This window comes from Tenrec ecaudatus, chromosome 1, assembly GCF_050624435.1.
Source record: "Tenrec ecaudatus isolate mTenEca1 chromosome 1, mTenEca1.hap1, whole genome shotgun sequence".
NCBI classification, from domain to species: Eukaryota; Metazoa; Chordata; class Mammalia; order Afrosoricida; family Tenrecidae; genus Tenrec; species Tenrec ecaudatus.
Genome location: NC_134530.1, coordinates 140,845,892 through 140,859,110, shown reverse-complemented (window position 1 = coordinate 140,859,110; position 13,219 = coordinate 140,845,892). Strand labels below are relative to the sequence as shown.

The window sequence follows — 13,219 nt, the reverse complement described above, 5'->3', positions numbered from 1 at the left end:
TTGCTTATCCTGGACCCTTTGCCTATCCACATGAAATTGGTAATTAGATTTTCCATATCTTTAAAGAACATATTTGGGATTTATTTGGATTGGATGGTGTTGTATCTGTAGATTGTTTTAGATAGTATTGACGTTTTCACAATATTAAATCTGCCTATCCATGGGATAGTCAGGATATTCTACCATTTAAGTAGGGTTTTTGTTTCTTTGTTCTTGTAGTAATGTTCTATAGTTTTCTCTACGTAGGTTTTTTTGTTTGTTTAGTTAAGTTGATTCCTAAGTACTTTATCTTTTGTGTGGTTATTGTATATTGTATAGCTTTCTTCATGTCTGTTTTGTAGCTCTTCTCACTGGTACAAGGGACTCTGATATCTTGTTGTTAATTTTGTGTCCTACTCCTTTTTGAATCCCTCAAATGTTTCCAGTGGCCTTTTGTGGAGACTCTTGGTATTTCTATATATAGGATCATATAATTTGCAAAGAGAGAGTTTCAATATTTCTTTGCCTATTTGTATACCTTGATTCCTTTTTATAATCTGATGGTGCTAGCTTACACTTCCAGCTCTTAGTTGAATAAGAGTGGCGAAAGGGGCCATCCTGTCTGGTCCCTGCTTCAGTGGAATGGTTTCTAGGTTTTCCCTACTGAGCGTGATGTGTGTTGGTTTTTCTTATAGGGCTTTCATGATGTTGAGGAATTTCCTTCTATTCCTATCTTGTTGAGTGTTTTGATAAAAAAATGAGTGTTAGTGCTACAGCTCTTTTAGAATTGTCTAGCAGGTTTTCTGGTCTTCCCGGAAAACCCTTAAAAAAAATGAGTGTTGGATATCGTCAAATGCCCTTTCTGCATCTATTAATATGATCATGTGGTTTTTAATTTTTACTTTGTTTATATGGTGGATTACATTGAATGTTTTCTGAACATTGAACCAACCCTGAAATGAATCCTCATTAGTCATGGTGAGTGCTTATTTTCAGATGATGTTAAATTCTACTGGTCCAATTTTTAAAGGAATTTTGCATCTATATTAATGAGGAGTATTGGTCTGTAACTTTCTATCTTTGTGGGGTCTTTGTCTCATTTGGGTGTCATTGTTATGCTAGCTTCAAGATCTTTTCTGAATACTTGTTAGAAGTACCCCGTGAAACCATCTGGTCCTGGCCTTTTCTTGGTTGGTAGTTTCTTAATGACCTGATCTATTTCTTGTTTTGTTATGGATCTGTTGAGATTTTTTAATTTCTATCTGCCTTCTTTGGAATGGGGTGATGTTTTTCTAGCTATTTGTCCATTTCTTCTAGATTGTTGAATTTGTCTGAATACAGTTTTTCATAGTTATTTGTTATTATTCTTTTGACTTCATTTTGATTATGTGTAATGCCATACTTTTGATTTTTTTTTCTGGATATTGGTATCTTTTCCTTTGTTTTCCAGTGGTCTAATTAGTTAATCCTTTCCAAGAAGCTGTTTTTTGTTTTATTTTTTCCATTTCCTCCCACGTAGTTTATTTCCATTTTGATCATTCTGATTTCTTTCTTTCTTTTATTGGAGAATTTGTATTTTTGTCCTTGTTGCAATTCTTGAAGATGATGTGTCAGAGTGTTGATTTGGGATCAGTGTGTGCATTGCTTGCTATAAATTGTCCTCATCAGTGCTTTTGCTGTGTCCCTAAGGTTTTGATATGTTGTGTTATTGTTCTCATTTGTGTAATGCATTTTTCCTCATTTACTTGCTTTTATTACCAATGATTTTGGAGTATTCTTTTGTTCACTCTCCATGTTTTTGCTTTTATGTTTATGTTCATGTTATTGGTGATTTCTAATTTTATAATGTGTGTTCTGAGAAGATAGTTTCTAGAAACTCAATATTTTGAAATTTATTGAGATATGCTATGTTAATCTGGATGGACTAGAGAAACAAATTCATTGACACTCCTATGTGTATAAGAAAGAGCTTTATATACATGAGCAGTTGAATATTGAGTGACCATCCCAGCTCAGTCCTGATAAAGTCCATAAGTCTTATATTAGCCCACATGTCTCAAGAAACACATACAATTATTCCAAATTCAGGAAGACCACAGGCCAGTGATTGGAAGGTCTTGTAGATCCAGTAGCAGTAGAAGCATCTCAGCACTGGCAGGGGTCTCCACGTGACTCCTCAAGTTCCATCAGACTCATTGTCCATAAAGTCTCACAGGGAGTCAGCCTTGTCAGTAGAGAGTCTCCTAGGGAGTGAACATATGTTCTGCCTCCAGCGAGTTATTTATTGCCTTAGCACCTCAAAATGACAACCTCAAGTAACTATCTGATTGACAGGCTAGACTCTACCCCTTTACTCTGAATCCTCAAATTAACACCAACTTATATAATTACCACAGACTACCCCTTGTCAATTTGATACTTTCACATAACTCTTTAGCCATATATAATTTTCAAACAAATAATAATAAAATCATATCTTTACCGAATAGGATAAAACTAAAATGTATACAATTAAAAATTTTGCCACCCTCACTTAAATATAACATTCTATTAGAGAACAAACCAAAAATATTCTATACTTATGTGAACACCTGCACCTTAGGAATATAACCCTAAGAATATATTCCCCCACTGATGAAAGTTTGTAAGCCAATGACTTCATGTCTTTATCCCTCCAATTTTGGGTATCCAATTTCTATACTGCCCACTTACATCAACTCAGTACTCCGAGGAGACAATAATATTCCTTGATGTGAAAAATATTTACTTCAGTTGGAACCTTGTGAAGTCTTCATCCATAAGCAAAATCAAATCAGGACAGGCCATCCATAAAGTCTGCAGCAATGTGCACCAGTTCACAGGCTCAAATAACTTCTATCATCTGGTTGGACTCTGGTCAATTCAATGTGGGCTGCCTCACTTAGCCTCCACAGGGTGCATATTGGTTGCCTCATTTTTAGACCATAAACACTATCACAAATTCTCAATAAGCCTAACCTCTTGTACAAGATCATGAAGTTCAGGCCAGTCAACCCACTTTTTTATTCTCCTCTAGTTCCTATAAGAGGTCCAAGTCCACAGGTATTAGTGGCCTGACATAACCTATCTCTTTATTCCTGCATTTCTCCCACTTCCACTCAACATGTGAATCCAGGTGGTCACCTAGCAAGCATTTCAGCATGCCCACAGGCTCCTTTTAATGTTCAGTCCTAGAGAAGATGTTTCTTCATGGTTCCAGATTTTTTTTCAAGCTTCTGACAAATACCAGTAATTCAAAATTCAAATATCCTTATTTTCCTTCAATCTGTCAACAACGGCTCCTTAGCCAAGACTCACTGAATGTAAACCTCCTGAACACTCCAAAGCACTGGGTAGGGCTTACTTTTCAGAGCTTTTCAGGCATGTCCTAACCCACTTTAAGATTCAAATTTTAAAAGTTAAGGCAAGTGGGCTTGCACGCTATTTTCATACTTCCCCCAAATCATTGATATCAACAATAATAAGCATAAGAAATCAGTATAAACAAAGTAGAATCAGATACTAAACTCAATTCTTAAAACAATTAAGTGCAATCCTTATTTAGTTTATTTTGATCCGTATCTAAACTTTTCCATTGATTTTAAAATATGGGATTAGGGCCTCGGAGAGCATCAAACCAGACTCAGGCTTTCTGTCAACCATTTTGATCTCAGTCAGCCATTTTCTCTAACCAGCATGGTCTCTGAGACATTCAAGGGGCGATTTCTACCCCTGAGCTAAAAATATACATTAATAACATTCATTTCTGTCATTTGAAGAATAACCAGAGACTACAACCAAACAAAGCAACTCAACCTTTAACTTCTCATATTCTTTCAAGAAAACAACCCAGTAAACTGCATGGACATATCTGACTTACGGCTAGCCAAAGAAAAAACACTACCATGAGGGAGAGGTCAAACAAATATCCACTCTCCATCTTTATGATTTGTTTCTCTAGTACCCCACTCCTGGTACCATAATGTGTTGGTCTGCGTAGACTAGAGAAACAAATTAATAGACACTCATATGTGTGCAGGAAAGGGCTTTATATACAAGCGTAGTTGAATATTGAGCAAACATCCAGCCCTGTCCTGATCAAGTTCATAAGTCCGATATTAGCCCATATGTAAGATACCAATGTATAAAGACCTCTTCAGACTCACTAAACACATGCAATGATGCCAAATGCAGGAAGATCACGGGCCAGTGAGTGGAAGGTCTTGTGGGTCCAGTGGTGGGATATGCAGCTCCATGCTTGCAGGGGTCTCCACGTGGTTCCTCAGGCTGCATCAGACTCATTGTCCATAATGTCTTGCAAGGAGTCAGCCTTGTCAGTAGGGTCTCCAAGGGAGTGAGCATGTGTCCCACCTAGAGTGAACTATTTATCTCTTTAACGCCTCCAAATTAGGTCATCAAGGTACTACCTGATTGACAGGCTACACTCTACCCCTTCCCTCTGAATCCTCAAATTGACACCAAATTATGTAACTGACACATATGCTTTGTGGTCTAGTATGCTGTCTATTCTTGAAAATGCTTTATGTGTGTTGAAGAAGAGCATGTACTGTATTGAAAGGAGTGTTCTCTATGTCTATGGGGTTGATTCTGTTGATTGTATTGCTGAGGTGTTTAGTGTGTATGTTGAGTTTTTTTCTTGATGTACTGTCTTTCCTTGAGTATAGTGTATGGAATTTTCCTGTTATAATTGTAACTGTTTTCATTTCTATGACAATTTGGTTGATGTATTTTGAATGTCTTTCATTGAGTGCATATATGTTTATTATATGTGGTAGTCTGAATAGACTAGAGAAACAAATCCACAGAAACTCATATGTATTTAAGAGAGAGTGTTATATGAAAGGTGAGTGTACATTAAGAAAGCATCCCAACCCAGTGTTGTCCAAGTCCCTAAGTCCAACATTAGCTCCTATGCCCCACACTGACCTACAAAGTCCTCCTCAGTCTCACAAAACATCATGATGCCAACTGCAGGAGGAAAGCCAAAACTGTGAGCGTGTAAGCATCTCATCACTAGGTCCATGTGGCTTTTCCTCAGGGATGTCTCGCAGGAAGTGAACCTTGCCAGCTTAGTAGAGAACTGGCTAAGGCAGCTGCACTCTGGTTTGACCATAAGAGAGCAAGAGACCTGAGAACCAGAAAGGCAAGTTTCAGTGAGTCATTTATCTCTTTGCCCTTCAATTAATCCCACATGTGTTTATCACCCAGGTTGGCACAATAAACCTTAACTATCTCTTTGTAGTTATGTCTTCTTGTTCCCTTGATCATTATGCAGTGTTCATTCTTGTCTTTTATTATATTGTTTGTTGAAAAGAATATTTCCTCAAAGATTAATATTGTTACTCTTGCTTTCTTTGGTTACTGTTTGCAAGGTATGCTTCAGTACAACCTCCTGATTTTTAATCAATTGATGTGTGTTTTTAAGATGTGTTTCTTATAGGCAGCATATTGATGGATTTTGTTTTCTTATCCATCCTCTTACTGTCCCTTTGGTTGTGCATTTAAAGCATTGGCCGTCGGTGAAATTATTGATATGTATGTATTTGCAACTGTATTGTGCTTTGCATTTGTGTATAATGTGTTTGTGAGTTGTGTTTAGTTTCTTTATTTGTCCTGTATTACTTTGTTGGTTTGGTTGTTTCTCTGTGTGTGTTGGTTTTTGTGAGGAATTTTCTTTTTGTTTTCAACTAGGTACATGATTTATCCCCTTTTTTAGGAGTGTTTTTGTAGAGGTGGTCTTTGTGAATTCCTTTAATATCTCCTTGTTTTGTAATACTTTTATTTCTCCATCATATTTGAGTGATGTTTTTACTGGGTACAAGATTATAGGCTGAGAGTATCTTGTTCCTTTAGGGCTCTGTGTGCATCACTCCACTGTCTTTTTGCCTGTGCGGTTTCTGCTGAGAAATCTGCTTTCTTATGGCACTGTATAGCTGTTCTTCTCATGCTGCTCTTAGGGATTTTTTTTCCTTCTCATTGATGCTAGACATCTTGGCTATAATACTATGGGGAGTTTTCCTTTGAGGGTCTCTCCCAATGGGGTTTTTGTGCTTTTCATCTTTTCATTCCTTAGTCATTGAGTGAAATTTTCTTCCAGGAGTTCTTGTGCTATTCTCTTTATAGATACAGTTTTTGTTTCTTTCTCTTCTGGAAACCCTATAAGATACCTGTTGTTCCTTTTGATTGTGTTCCACATTGTTCCCTAGCTTTTCTTGGTCTCCTAATAACATTTTTGTCATTTGTTCTTCTTTTAGATTGGAGTCTATAGATTTGTCTTCAAACTCTTTAATATGGGTTTTCATCTCTTTAATTTTGTTTCTCTGTATTTGTTTTGCAGTGTTTGGCTTTTGTGTTGCTGTTGGAGTTTGTCTCTTAAAACATGTATTGAGGATTCTAGCTTTTCTGCTTTTTCACTTTTCCTCTCAAACTTTCAACATCTGTTGTATGAGTGCAATAATAACTTCTTTTAAGTTATTTTTCAGGTTATTCCATAACCTGTTCAATTAATTTTTTTAAATTTATGTTTGATTGTGTTCAGTTTTTTTCCTTTCTGCTTCTCTTATTCTTTTTTTCTGTGAACTGATGTCTTCTCTGGCTTTCTTGACATTTTGGTGTAGCTATGAGGGGTGTTAAGAAGGTGGGGTTATGTTATAGTAGATAACTGTTATGTGGTACAGTAGAGGGGTAGCAGATATTTCACATTAAGTTCTGGGGCAGAGTGTTAGATTAAATGCTAGGGGGAGAAAAAAAAGCATAAGAAGAGTGCTAGAAAGGGGAGAAAGAAAGGGTAAAGGAAGAAAAAATAGTAGGGATAAGGTGGTGTTCATTGGTAGGTTAAAAGAAAGGCAATTAAACCCCCAAAATGACTTGTTTTATAATAACAGAAGAGTGGGAAATAATATTGATAGGAAACAAATTTTAAAATGTAAGAATAGTGTAAACTTTTGTTTTTATGAGGATGAGAAGGAAGAAAAAAGGTTGATGATAAAGAGTAAAAAGAAGTATGACAGATAAAAGGGCTATGAAATAAAAGTTTAAATATTAAAATTAAAGAATGATAGGTCAAGACAAAAGTATTAAATATAAAAATAGATATAAACAGTAGATGTTGCAGTTACATAATCTCTTGTCAACCTGAGCAAAGGGGTGGAATCTGGCCTATCAATCAGGTTGCAGCTTGATGACCACATTTGGAAGTCCGACAGAGATAAATAGCTCCCTGGAGACCAGACCCACTCTTTCTGCCTTCCCTTCCTGATATTGAAACATTTAGAGTACTGGAAGATACACATGGAGACCCAAGCCAGTGTTGAGATGCTCCCACTGCCACTGGATCCACAAGACCTTCTACCCACTGGCCTCTGATCTTCCCGCATTAAGCATCATTGCATGTGCTGTGTGAGTCTAAAGAGGGATTTGTGGACTGGTCAGACCTATGGGCTTGATTTGGACTGGGCTGGGATGTTTTCTCAATATACAATATATAAAACATATGTGTCCCACTGAATTGGTTTATCTAGTCAACCCAGACTAACACACTAAAGTAAGACATGGAAGACCAGTTAATGCACGTTTTTGTTTGTGCTCTAAGCTTTTCCCAGGGTTTTTGTCTTGGATGTGGGTGCTAACTTGTGGATTGATGATGTCTTCGATGACTTGAAAACAAAGTAAATTGAAAGCCAAAAAGTAAAATAATGTATATTTTCTTTCCTATGTACACCAACATGAGTAAACCCTGATTAAGGATGAATTATAAGAATAGTGCACAATTTTACTTTAAAGCGAGGGAGGTATGATAGAACACAGAACAACACTACCAACAAAAGAACTGCTGAGCTCTAGCCCTTGTCCTGAGCGGAAGCAGAGATCTTTGGAGCAGTTTGGGCCAATGTCTGGTAGTATGCTGTTGTTGTTGTTTTTACTGTATTGTAGTCTTTTAGGATGTCAGGGTAGGGTTGAAATTAAGACTGGAGAATGCTCTGGGTGTCTATGGCTGAGAGACCTGTATTCTTATGTTTTAGGTTAATTATCTTAAAGAAATAGACCTCTGGTGGATCAGGTCAGAGGGGAAGAACTTTGTTCTTTTTGGATAATCGAGCTGATCCAGTGGAGGTGGTGAGTGGGATCTATAACTGCTGGCTGCTTATGTGTGCGAGGAGTGAGGAATGAAGCAATAGCTTACTCATGGGGCAGGCTGGTTATCTGAGCAGTTGGGGTGCTGACCAGGCTGCTTTCATGAGCAGCTGGTGAATTGCCAGGTCTATCTAGTATGTCAGCTTCTGGACCCTAAGACTTTTAATCTCCCTGCTTGTGTTTTGTAAAACCGAGGTTACTGTTTCTACTTATGCTTGTTATGCTTATACCTTGCTAATGGGATAGGTGTGTGTGTCTGCTAACAAATAAGTTGAAAGGACCAAAAATTGCCTATAAATGGCTTTGTCTTACAGAGCTGTGCCTCAGGGCTAGGATTTAGTTTTGCCAAATGGGGGTGGCACTCCTCTGGCTTGTGAGGAGTTGTAAGTTCATTCGCTGTTTATCCTTGCTCCAGCTGTTCTGTAGCATGATGCCCACACAGCTTGGTAGGCTGTGCTTTCCCTGCTAATAAGGAGGTAGGGCTCTGCCTGTATTAGACCAAGGCTTTTTTTGTTTGACCTGAGAGCCAAGTCTATTTGTGCTTATATCCACCCCCTGCTGGTCTTGCAGATTTTTGGCCCTGCATTTTGTCTAGTTAGGCATCCAAACTTGTTCCAAGGCTAGGAAAAATTGGTTGGGTGAGTTGGGAATCTATACTGTCACCTTGTGCTGAGGACCGATTGTGAAGGGGGTGTCTATTGGTAGATATTACTGCCCTTTTATTTTAATAAATTTGTGTCTACTTATCTTTATGCTGAGAATCTTTTGTTGTGGAAGTATAGTATATCTCTCTCCAGGGCCCCTCTCTGCTGAACTCCATGTATAGAAAAACGTTTAAAAAACAACAGCAACAACAATAGAAAGTAAAACAGCAAAACCTCAAAAGAAAAGAGAGCAGAAAATAATAAAAATTAGGACAAATTTGTAATGGATAAAAAGGGAGAGCCGAGCCGAGCAACCACCTGGTTGAAGAGAGTGGCGAAGAGGCTGCGCCAGTGAACGGCGGCGGCGGGGAGGACTGTGAGGTGCCTCAGGAAAAGGGCCCCTCACAGGAGCGGGAGCACGACATCACCCTCTTCATCAAGGCTTCTTGATAAGGCTTTAAATTGTAGCCTAACAGCATCTGAAGAACCTGCTTTCCAATGCATTCTGCATGATCGGAAGGTTATTAGCATACCTAATCTATGGTCACAAGGGATTTACCAGAGGGTTAATCAACATGGTTTTTCCCTTAACTTATGTTTTTTAAGTCAAGCAACTTTAAAATGGGTCAAACGGAGATCAAATGATAAGATATTACATTATAACCTAACTCTGTCTGCCATAATCAACTTCACAATATTCTCTGTCTAATAACAATAAGATTCACATCCCTCAACAACTTTCAAATAGAATTCACTAGAAGCTTAATCCATGTGTGGAATGTGCAAATAGATTTTGGGTTTCTACTGTCATCTCTAACCTCTGGAAACCAAGTGTTTGCAATTTAGGCTCTGATACCATGTCCTACTTCACATTTTGGTTTTAGTATTTACAAATCTTGCATCATATAGGTTGGTGTGTTTCTTCCATGTGCATTTAGTTGACTCGTCTCTCCTCTGTGGACTATGGTCTGAAGGGATACACCATCGATTTAATCAGAAGGAAACTCTGAAAATTGATTTTGGGTTTCCACTGAAAACTTCAAGTTCAGAATTTAAACGCTATGTAACAATGCTGAAGTCTGGCACAGTCTATTCTCTATCTCTTTCTCTTTAACACACATACACACACACATCTCTATGTGTTGTGTTAGTCTGGGTACTTTAGAGAAACAAATCCATAGAAACTCATGTATAAGAGAGAGTTTTATATAAAGGATAATTGTGCAACAAGAAAAAGTCCCAACCCAATGCTGCCCAAGCCCACAAGTCCAACATTAACCCATATGCCTAACACCAATCCACAAAGTCCTCCTCCATCTCACAAAACACATGCAATGATGCTGACTGCAGGAGGAAAGCCGAGTCAGTGAATGTGTAAGCATCTCAGTGCTGGCAGGGGTCTCCACATGGGTGCTCTAGCACCCAGGGCTGCATTGGGGTAAGTCTATATGGCTTCTCCTCAGGGATGTCTTACAGGAAGTGAGCCTTGCCACTGAAGCAAGGAACTGGCTAAGGCAGCTGCATCCTGGTCCAACCAATAGAAAGCAAGAGACCTGAGAACTAACAAAGTGAGGCTCACTGAGTCATTTATCCCTCTGCCCTTCAATTAACCCCACATGTGTTTAACAGCTAGGTTGGAACAATAAATTAACTACCTCATGTGTGTACACACATGCAATCACAAAACACTTGAGAAAGAAAATCAAGCTTAAAGATTTATGAACATACCACATTAATGTCTTTCTTTGTTTTAATGTCAGCACTACAGATACAGAGGCTCAATATTTAATTTATAGGATATAATAAAGGATCTGGGGTTTGAAGATCTTAGCTCATGGCTTGATTGTAATCAGCTTTATTAATAATATGGGGTAATAATACAACTTCCACAGTGTGGTGATTATTAAATGGAGACTCACGCAGCAAGAGGGTGCCTTTGGTGTGGAATTTCAGATATTTTGGAACGGAATGGAAAAATTGCTCTAGCTTCTATCCAGTTAAGTCAATCTAAGGAAAAACAGATTATATATGTAGTGTTCATGGCAATATCTCTACTGTTGTCAGTTGCCTTCAAGTTGGTTTCCACTCCTGGAGACCCTGTGTGCAATAGACTGAAACACATCAATTCTTAGCGATCCTCCCAATTGTTTTGATAGAGAGCACTGTTGCAGCCTCTGTGAAGCCACCTTATTGAGGGACTTCCTCTTTCCAACCCTACTACGTTCCCAAGCATGATATCCCTTTTCAGAAACTTGTCTTGTCTGATAACATGATAGCTAAACTTTCATAGATAATTGAAGTTTCCTTTCAAGGTTGGAATAGATATAGAAAAGTCCTTTCATGTTGGAGTGTGTTAGACATGGTTCTCTAGAGAGATAGAACCAGATTGCTGATAATTTTATATATGTATTTCTAAAGATAGATAGATATATAACACAAGGAATGAACTGTTAAATTATAAATCAGTACAAATGGCTCAGTGCAACTCACTCCTATGAGAGAGTTGTGAGACAGTGGCAGTCCTTCAAGTCTTGAGGGCCACCAGGTAGTCCTCTGTAGAGAGAACTAGGCTATCCCAGCACAGGCAGTAAACAAGGCAGGTCACCAACAGTCAGTCCCCAGCTCAAGAGATGTACATTCTAATCGTGTTAAGTTAAAGGGAACTCAACTTACAGGGACACAGTCCACAGGCTAGGCGTCCCATAGATAGTGTAGCCTGTAAATTGAGGCACAGAACAAGCAAGGCAGCCACACACTGGTCCCATGATCAAAGAGCGAGAGACAAGAAAGGCGAGGCTCACCGAGCCATTTATCTCTCCACCCTTCAATTAATCCCACTTGTGTTTATCAGCTAGGCTGGCACAATAAAGTAACTATGTCATGGGGTAACTCATTTGGTCATAGTAGCCCTGAAGACCCAGGTTCTCAGGAAACTAAGAAGGGGCTTCAACTTGTGCAAAAAAATGGAAGAATGAAGAGATAATGAATAATTTCTGCCAACAAATTGCAGCTCCCTCATACAAGATAGTGATTTTCTAATTATAAAAGTTGCTAATAGTTTAAATTTTTATATTCTAGCTAATCAAAGCCAGAATTTGCTGCATGGGTTGTTTCCATAGATGTTCAGCTTCAGTGGCAGGCATGGCAATAGCCAGAATATATTGGTTATACGCTGCAGGAGCGATCCTAAATCCAGTGCTCACTACTGTTGTGCAATAGTTTGGAGAGAACAAAAGCAAATTTACTTCTTAGTCAGTGGCCTAAATGTGATGTGGAGAACAGCAGGAGAGAGAATCAAAGTTCGCTTCAGATAAAGACAAGAGGTGTGGTCAGTAGTGGAACTGAAGGATGTAAAGTTAATCTTTACTCTCCCCCATCAAGTAGGCAACAAGGTGTCATTGTGGCAGTTCTACCCCTGCTAGAAGTACTTCCTGGCCTTGTAAAGTTCTTATAACCAACGCTGTCCTAGCCTACTGCTACAGCCACTTTGGTGAGGGCCTTCCTCTCTCTATAGTGGTAAATTTCTACTTACAAATACAATATCTTTATCATATCAGCACTTGTCCCTTCCAATAATGCATCTAAAGTACATTAGAAAAAGTATTGATTCTAAGGAGTAATTTGGCTATACTTCTCCTAAGAGAGCTTTATTTGTTTTTCTGTTAGTCCAAGGTACTTTCAATATCTACACCAACGCCATAATACCACATCAATTTTTCTTTGGTCTTCCTTATTCATTGTCAAGTTTTCACATGGATGTGAGATGATAGAAAATACAGTGGCTTGGACCAACGTCATCATAGTTCTCCAAATGATACCTTTGCTTTTAACACTAAGAACTTATTTTATAGCAGATATTCCCCGTGAAAGACATCATTGGATTTATTGACTGCTGCTTCCTTGAATCCTGATTGTGGTCTCAATTAGTAATTTTCCGGTTCCTGGAACTTTGTTTATTGCCTTGTTTATTACCAAGGTTTGGAGTGCGTCTTGGACTTCTTCCTTCAATACTTTAAGACCACTGGTTCTTGATCCTATGCTACCTCCTGAAATGGACAAGCACTGACAGATTCTTTATGGTGCAGTCACTTTGTATTCTTTCCATCTTCTTTGGAGGATTCTTGTGTCTTTTAGTGTTTTCTCTATCACTCTCTCATTCACTGCTGTCAAATCTGTTCTCACTCAGCAACCACATAGGACTCTTCAATAGCTTTTAATTTTCTCTTTAGTTCTTTCCTCTGGAAAAATGCCAAGGATGTTCTTGTTCCTCTCTCTTGGTTTTGTAACTTCAGGTCTTTGCACATTTCGTTCTAGTGCTTATGCTTACTTCCTGAGCTATTATTTGACTTTTTTTTTTTTAGCTCATTTGAGTCCTTGGTCCTTCCATTCACTCTGCTTCCTCTACTTTTCAAAGCAGGCTTCAG

At 38.4% G+C, this 13,219-nt stretch overlaps 1 non-coding gene across 1 annotated transcript; it reads left to right on the top strand.

Moving 5' to 3' along the window:
• The first annotated feature begins 744 nt into the window (after positions 1-744).
• LOC142438327 (U7 small nuclear RNA) lies at positions 745-804 on the top strand. The gene has a single exon (XR_012782724.1). It is a non-coding gene; the product is annotated as a U7 small nuclear RNA (small nuclear RNA).
• Positions 805-13,219: the final 12,415 nt, after the last annotated feature.